Source organism: Saccopteryx leptura, chromosome 2 (assembly GCF_036850995.1).
Source record: "Saccopteryx leptura isolate mSacLep1 chromosome 2, mSacLep1_pri_phased_curated, whole genome shotgun sequence".
NCBI classification, from domain to species: domain Eukaryota; kingdom Metazoa; phylum Chordata; class Mammalia; order Chiroptera; family Emballonuridae; genus Saccopteryx; species Saccopteryx leptura.
This window is the reverse complement of record NC_089504.1, coordinates 121,628,662-121,635,617: the sequence shown is the minus strand read 5'-3', so window position 1 is coordinate 121,635,617 and position 6,956 is coordinate 121,628,662. Positions and strand designations below refer to the sequence as shown.

Here is a 6,956-nt window from a genome sequence, read left to right as displayed (position 1 = left end):
TATGATCTAACTCATATTCATTAAGTATCTAAGTCTATAGTCACATTAGTCCCACAAAAATTACACTATTATAAGAAGTATGGCAGAAATACTGTTTCTGGGCTGTTAAGTCACTAGTTCCTGCATTTCTACCTACCCATATATCTGATACTGACTATAAGTTTGATGCTTATGATAAGTGTTTCATATGCATCCATAGAATAGACCATCCCTTAAATAACTGGGCTTTGTACCCTGCAATGAAACATATGGGAGTTGAGGGAGGAACAGACTTTCCTCTACCCCTTTTTTGTCTAGTAATCAAATAGACATGAGACATATTAGCAAGAGAAAATAACCACATTTAATATATACATATATATGGGACTCTCACATACATGAGAGAGTCAGAGACCCCTTACATGCACGAGGGGTTCAGAAATAGAAGGGGGATTGAAGGATATAAGACATTCTGAGCTTGAAATAATGTAATACACATTGGGGCTTTCAAAGGGTCATTGCAGGATTATAAGAAAGGCAGATGTGTAGTAAATAAAACTTTTCCCTGTCATATAAAGGGGTCAAAAAGCTTATCTTTTATTATGAACAAGGCCCCTAATTAAAATTCTTTTAGGTAAAGGAAGGGGCAATAGTTCTGAGCCTGACGTTTAATTGCCTTTAGCTCATGACAATCTACATACTACAGAAATACATCTTTGGGTGGCTTGTTTTGAACCCCCATGATTCTCTTTGAAACTTCCCTGGAAGTTTCACATTGCAGGAGTTGGGTTGGTAGATTATTCTGTATTTCACTAAACCAGGCTTAGTCCTGAGATGAGTTCAGTGCAGTTAAACAGTTGTGTCTCAGTGCAGGTGGACTCCCAATGTAAAGCCTGTGGTGCAAGCAAGCTCTGAGGTATTTCATAAGAGGCATCCCATAGAAACAAAAGAAAAACGATGGTTAAGCTTGGCGTTAGCTATAATCTCATGTTTCTGTGTTCTGAAGATTTCTAGATGTCGTCTCAAATCATCTTCAGAAAGAGTGGAAGCAGGCAGCTACTACCTGATAAGCTCTCCTGGCCGTTTGCAGTTTGAATGTTTCTGCAACAGGCACAAAGATTGTCCGTATATGCACTGTTGTGGTAATTTCTCTGAAGTCTACATCAAGTCGTCCCACTTTTGTTTGCATGGCTTGTTTAAAAATGTTTTTTAAAAAGACTTTATTTTTTGTCTCCCTTCCTTCCATTTTGTTTAATAGTTTGTGGATGAACAGCTTAAGAGCACTCAGTGGTTGTTCCTACCCAGTCAGTGGCCTGAGCAGTGGGGGCTGCAGACCAGTCTTTAGTAGGAAAGTGCTGACTAGGCACAGAGAGCACTTGCATGCCTTCAGACCGGTCTGCGACCTCAGGCTGAGCAGCAGTGAACTCGGGAGCTGGAGTAATCCATTCACCCCCAAATTCCTCCTTGGTCTCAGGCTTTTCAGCAGTGGCCTGCTCTTCCTTTTCACTCTCTTCAGGATCTCTGTGGAACTAGAGATCAGGAATGACCTCCTATGAAAGTTCACACATGTGCAGAACTCCCCAACCCTCTTCCATGATATCAGACCCTCTGGGTGAGCCTTTTTTGGTTGCAAGGGATGGCAGTGTCCACATAGCACAGAGGAAGAGTCTGTGTTACACAAAGCGATGGCAGGCATGTCAACATAATGCATCTCTGAGGGGCTGGTGCTCAGTGCTGGGATCAGTAACAACCAGTCTCAGCTCCCGGAAGGCTGCCTGGATCTGGTTAGTGAAGCTTCCAGGAGTGAAGCAACCAGCAATGGGGACGGCTCCAGTGGCAGCAGCAAACTTCAGCCCAGCTCGCTGACTGGAGTTCTTGGAGGAGGTGACACTGACACCAGCAGGGTTTTCAGTGACAACAAATGCACAAACTGCCAGCAGTTTCTCCCAAGTTCTCTTCAGATTTATGGTGCAGACATCATCCCTTGTCCTTTTGTAGATGTACTTGTTTCATTTCCAAGTCCAGGCTGGGCCACCTAAGTGGGTTCTTGCTCTAAGGAATTTGAAGACATCCTTCTTAATTTATAGGACATCAAGGGCTCTGGATATTGTAAAAGTTTCCCTTTAAGTTACAAAAGAACTGAGAACAGTGCTATATGGGTCCCTCTCTGGGTAGCTCAAAAGGCAGTAAACAGGCAATTCTCAATGATTCCAAGTCAATGGATGGGAAAATAAAAATGTTAGTTTGAAAGGTTGAAGACAGATATTTAAGAAAATTAGGAAAAGTTCAGGATCCAGTATTCCAGTATAATTTGAAGGTAGAAAATAAAAATAAAAAAACTCAAGAGACAATGAATAGCACTATGCAGTAATATAATACCCATAAAGGTATATTATAGTTTCTATTAAAACAGTTTCTCTCTAAAATGATCCTATTTTTTTTTTTTACTTTTATTAATTTTTAGACAGGAGAGAGAGTGAGAGAGAGAGAAGGGGGAGGGAGGAGCAGGAAGCATCAACTCTCATATGTGCCTTGACCAGGCAAGCCCAGGGTTTTGAACCGGCGACCTCAGCATTCCAAGTCAATGCTTTATCCACTGCACCACCACAGGTCAGGCTGATTCTCATTTTTATCAAAGGTAGCCAAATTAAGACTATTTACAAAATAAGTCTAGTTTCAATAAACTTGATCAGATTATTTGTATCAGTCTGGCAAGAATAGTAATTACATAGGCTCTTTTAAATCTGCTGTGCTGGAATTTTTTATAATCTTTAGATTGAATTTATAAAGGCTTCTCGAGGTGAGGAAGCCAAGCTGCATACTTACTGTCAGACTTAGCCTGCAATATCTATGGATTTCTGGTTAATTCCTCTCTTATTGAGGTCCTTAATATATCTTGAGGTCTTTCTTTTCATCTCCCAGGAAGCAATTTTTGTTTTTTACCTGGAAAGACTGTTGTAAACCATGTAATAAACCAGGTTATTTTTTCAAGAGGCTTGCATTGGCTTCCAAATTCAATCTTAACTCCCTAAAGCTTTCTGGTCGTATGTGAGTCTATGTATGTCTCTCTCAAATATGACATTCCAGTCAAAGCCCTGTAATATAACTACTTTCCAACTGTGTCCTGTTACAAAGAGAACAGATTCTTATTGAACTTATGCAAACAAACATGTTCCTATGAAAATAAAAAAACTAACTCACTGAGAGTTTTCAAGGTTTGGAGGGATCATTTCGAGAGAGAAGAAAAACTAAATGTTTTAATACCACTAACAAGTTGTACAGAAGAAAAATTCCTATATAAGGAAAGCACAGGATTTTAAAAAATCAACAATATATCAAATAAAAAGTCATAAAATTATAATCCTTTTTATCAGTTCATTCAGTCCCATGTAATTAAACTTGTTCTGCTCAAATCTAGTTTCCCCATTAGTTCTCCTGATGTTGTCTATTAATTAAGGGTGTTAGGGTCAGTGATAATTCCAAAAAGTTTCCATGGCTGTCTATCAAGGCTTATACGGTTTACTGAGTGAAATGTGTGCCTCAATCACTAAAGATTTTGGAAGGTGTACCCCATATGGGAAACATTTTCTAACAGCTGCATTGCAATTGGGAGGGCATCAGCTCTGTGGCAAAGGAAAACTTCAACTCATACAAAAAACATACACATAACATCAAGAACACATTGATAACCCAAGTGCAAAAACTGAAAAAAATGTTAGGGAGCCAAGAAGAACTAAGCATCCATCTTGGGTTTTCCATGGCCTCAACTATTCTTTTAATTGACACCTACTGTTTACTCATCTTAATTTCTCTGATTCACGAGCGGACTGTTATCAATTTACAAGGACATTAAAATGACAAAAGTCTGTGGTCATGGACTTCATCCATATGTGCCACAATGTGATACTCAGGTTCAGTCATTTTAGTGTGTCCTTCAATTTTGATGACATCTTATGTCAGGACATCTTAAGTTTTCATGTTTCACATATATTTCTGGAATGTTTCTAAGATGCACAAATAGAATATAAAGAAGGCTCAAGGTTATTTTTTATTTGACAGTGCTTCCCATGTATTTTCAACACACCAAAACAAGCCTAATTAGTTTGATATTTATTTTTTGTATGGGGAGAAAACTAATCTTTTGAGGTGTTCCAAGGGCCTTTCTGGAACAGCTCAAAGTAATTCTCAGGTCAAGACTCCATTTATAATTTAAATTTTGGAAAGTCTGTCAAAATATATCAAGGGGTTTGGACATTTGATTAAATGGGGTCATAAGTCATTATGAAACCATACTTAATTATCCATTTAACCAAAATAGCAATAAAGAGTTCAAAGAAATGACAAAAGTTTGCATAATTGTTAGCAAAACATTTCTTACTATTGAGAAAATTCAATTTCCACCTGACCTGTGGTGGCACAGTGGATAAAGCATCTACCTCCAATACTGAGATAGCTGGTTTAAAACCCTGGGCTTGCCTGGTCAAGGCACACATATGGGAGTTGATGCCCTTCTCTCTCTCTCTTTCTCTCTCTCCTCTCTAAAATGAATAAAGTCTTTAAAAAAAGAGAGAGTAGATACAGTTTCCTTAAGTGATCAAGGACCTGATAAGACACCATAAAACAAACTTATTTTGATAAAACACAGAATCTGCTCTTCTAGAGGAATACTTTTTCAGAGTAAGAAGTGGGGTGGGGCAGCAGACAGATTCCTGCATGCGCCCGACCGAAATCCACTGTGTATGCCTACCAGGAGGCGATGCTCTGCTCAGCTGAGGCGTTGCTCTGCTCATCTGAGGCGGAGCCATTCTAGCACCTGAGATGGTGGCCATGGAGCCATCCTCAGTGCCTGGGCCAGCTTTGCTCCCATGGAGCCTTGGCTACTGGAAGGGAAGAGAGAAATTGAGAGAAAGGAGAAGGGAAAGGGTGGAGAAGCAGATGGGTGCTTCTACTATGTGCCCTGGCTGGGAATCCGGGACTTCCACACGCTGGGCTGAAGCTCTACTGTTGAGCCAACCAGCCAGGGCCGCATCAGCTAACTTTTTATATTTAAATTCACTTACTTGATTTTTTTTGTGTGTGTGTGTTTGTGACAGAACAGAGAGACAGACAGAGAGAGGGACAGATAGGGACAGACAGACAGGAACGGAAAGAGATGAGAAGCATGAATTCTTCATTGTGGTACCTTAGTTGTTCATTGACTGTTTTCTTATATGTGCCTTGAACGGGTGCGAGTGACCCCTTGCTCAAGCCAGCGACCTTGGGCTTTAAGCCAGCGATCTTTGAGCTCAAGTCAGCGACCATGAGGTCAGGTCTATGATTCCGAGCTCAAGCTGGTGACTCTGCATTCAAGTTGGTGAGCCCACGCTCAAGCCGGTGACCTCGAGGTTTCAAACCTGGGTCTTCTGCGTTCCAGTCAGATGCTCTATCCACTGCACCACTGCCTGGTCAGGCTAAATTCACTTACTTGATTAAAATTCCCTTTCCCAAGATTCCTTTTTCAGAAACCTTCTACAACTTTCCTTTTTACATTCAGGTTTTCTTTCTTCCCCATTTTAAAGTAACCAGTCTTATTTTAGGACAAAATTAATTTCCTTTTCCTCAAAAAATACATCTTCGTATCTCATACCCCATTTTTTCCCTTTTTGTTAAATGAAAACATATCCTTTTTTTCTTATATACACAGTTGTTTTCCTTAATATTATTCATTTTTATAGTTTTAACTACATATATTACAGTTCTTAAACTTTTAAAACCTTAATTAGTAAGACCTAAGAAGTAAGCAATTATGAACTCTCTATTACACTAGTATTCTTTTTATTGAAACCTTTATGAACACATACTGTTACAGATATGAAGTTTGTTTGTTAAATACTTCAAAAGAAAAATTAATATTTAATACATCAGAATTTGGAGTAAAGAAAGGTTCATTGACCAAAAAGGCCCTGCTCAAGAAGATGGAAGATGTAATTCTCAAATCTACCTTAAGAGAGTTCAAAATTTGGGTGATTGGTAAGGCTGTAGACAGCTGGTCCTGAAAAGGGATCCAAGGAAAAGCATGAAATTTCTAAATCCTTTTGTACCTGGTTGGTCTGTAAACCATGCTGATCTGCGTCCAGGTTGGGAGCCTTTTACTTTGTGCAGATTTCCCTGTCTCTTCCTAATTATGGAAAGTCAGCCTCAAACTTACTTTCTCTAGTTAATTACCATATCTATAGCAGAAGCTATTGGCCTGAAGATCATCAGAGAGAGAAAGCATTTCACTCTGTTATAATATTATAATTTCTAGAAATATATATTTTCTCATACCACACCTTTTTAAAATGTGACACAAGGCATGTTTACTAATAGACAAATATCTTTCTGTATAGCAAGAAGCAGACAGTAGATAAATGTATGATCAGTAGTTAATGTTTCATCATTTTATCTTACTTGGAAATGGCGAAGACATTTCATGAATATCCATCATTTAATTTATCTAACAAAATTTTAAAGTTTCAAGTTACCAAAGAGATAACTTACAAAATGATCACCCCGATAAATATAGAACCCATCTGATACCATACATAGTTATTACAATGTTATTGACTATATTTTTTATGGGATGACTTAACATCCCTGTGACTATTTTGTAACTACCAATCAGTACTTCTTAATTTCTTCACCTTTTTAAGCCAGCACCCCAAAGTCCTTTCCATCTGACAACCATCAATTTGTTCTCTGTATTTATGAGTTTGTTTTGATTTTGTCTGTCTATTTTGTTTTTATAAATTTCACATATAAGTGAAATCATATGGTATTTATCTGATTTATTTCACTCAGCACAATACCCTCTAGGTTGTCTCAAATGGCATGATTTTTTTTTTAAGTGAGAGGAATGAAGATGGTGAGATACATTCCTGCATGCGCCCCAACTGGGATCCATTCGACAAACCCATCTGGGGCCAATGCTCGACTACCAAGATATTTGTAAGCATCTG

General features: G+C 38.6%; 1 pseudogene; it reads right to left on the bottom strand.

Moving 5' to 3' along the window:
• Positions 1-1,253: 1,253 nt before the first annotated feature.
• LOC136393875 (small ribosomal subunit protein uS2 pseudogene) lies at positions 1,254-3,209 on the bottom strand (annotated as a pseudogene).
• Between the last annotated feature and the right edge of the window lie 3,747 nt (positions 3,210-6,956).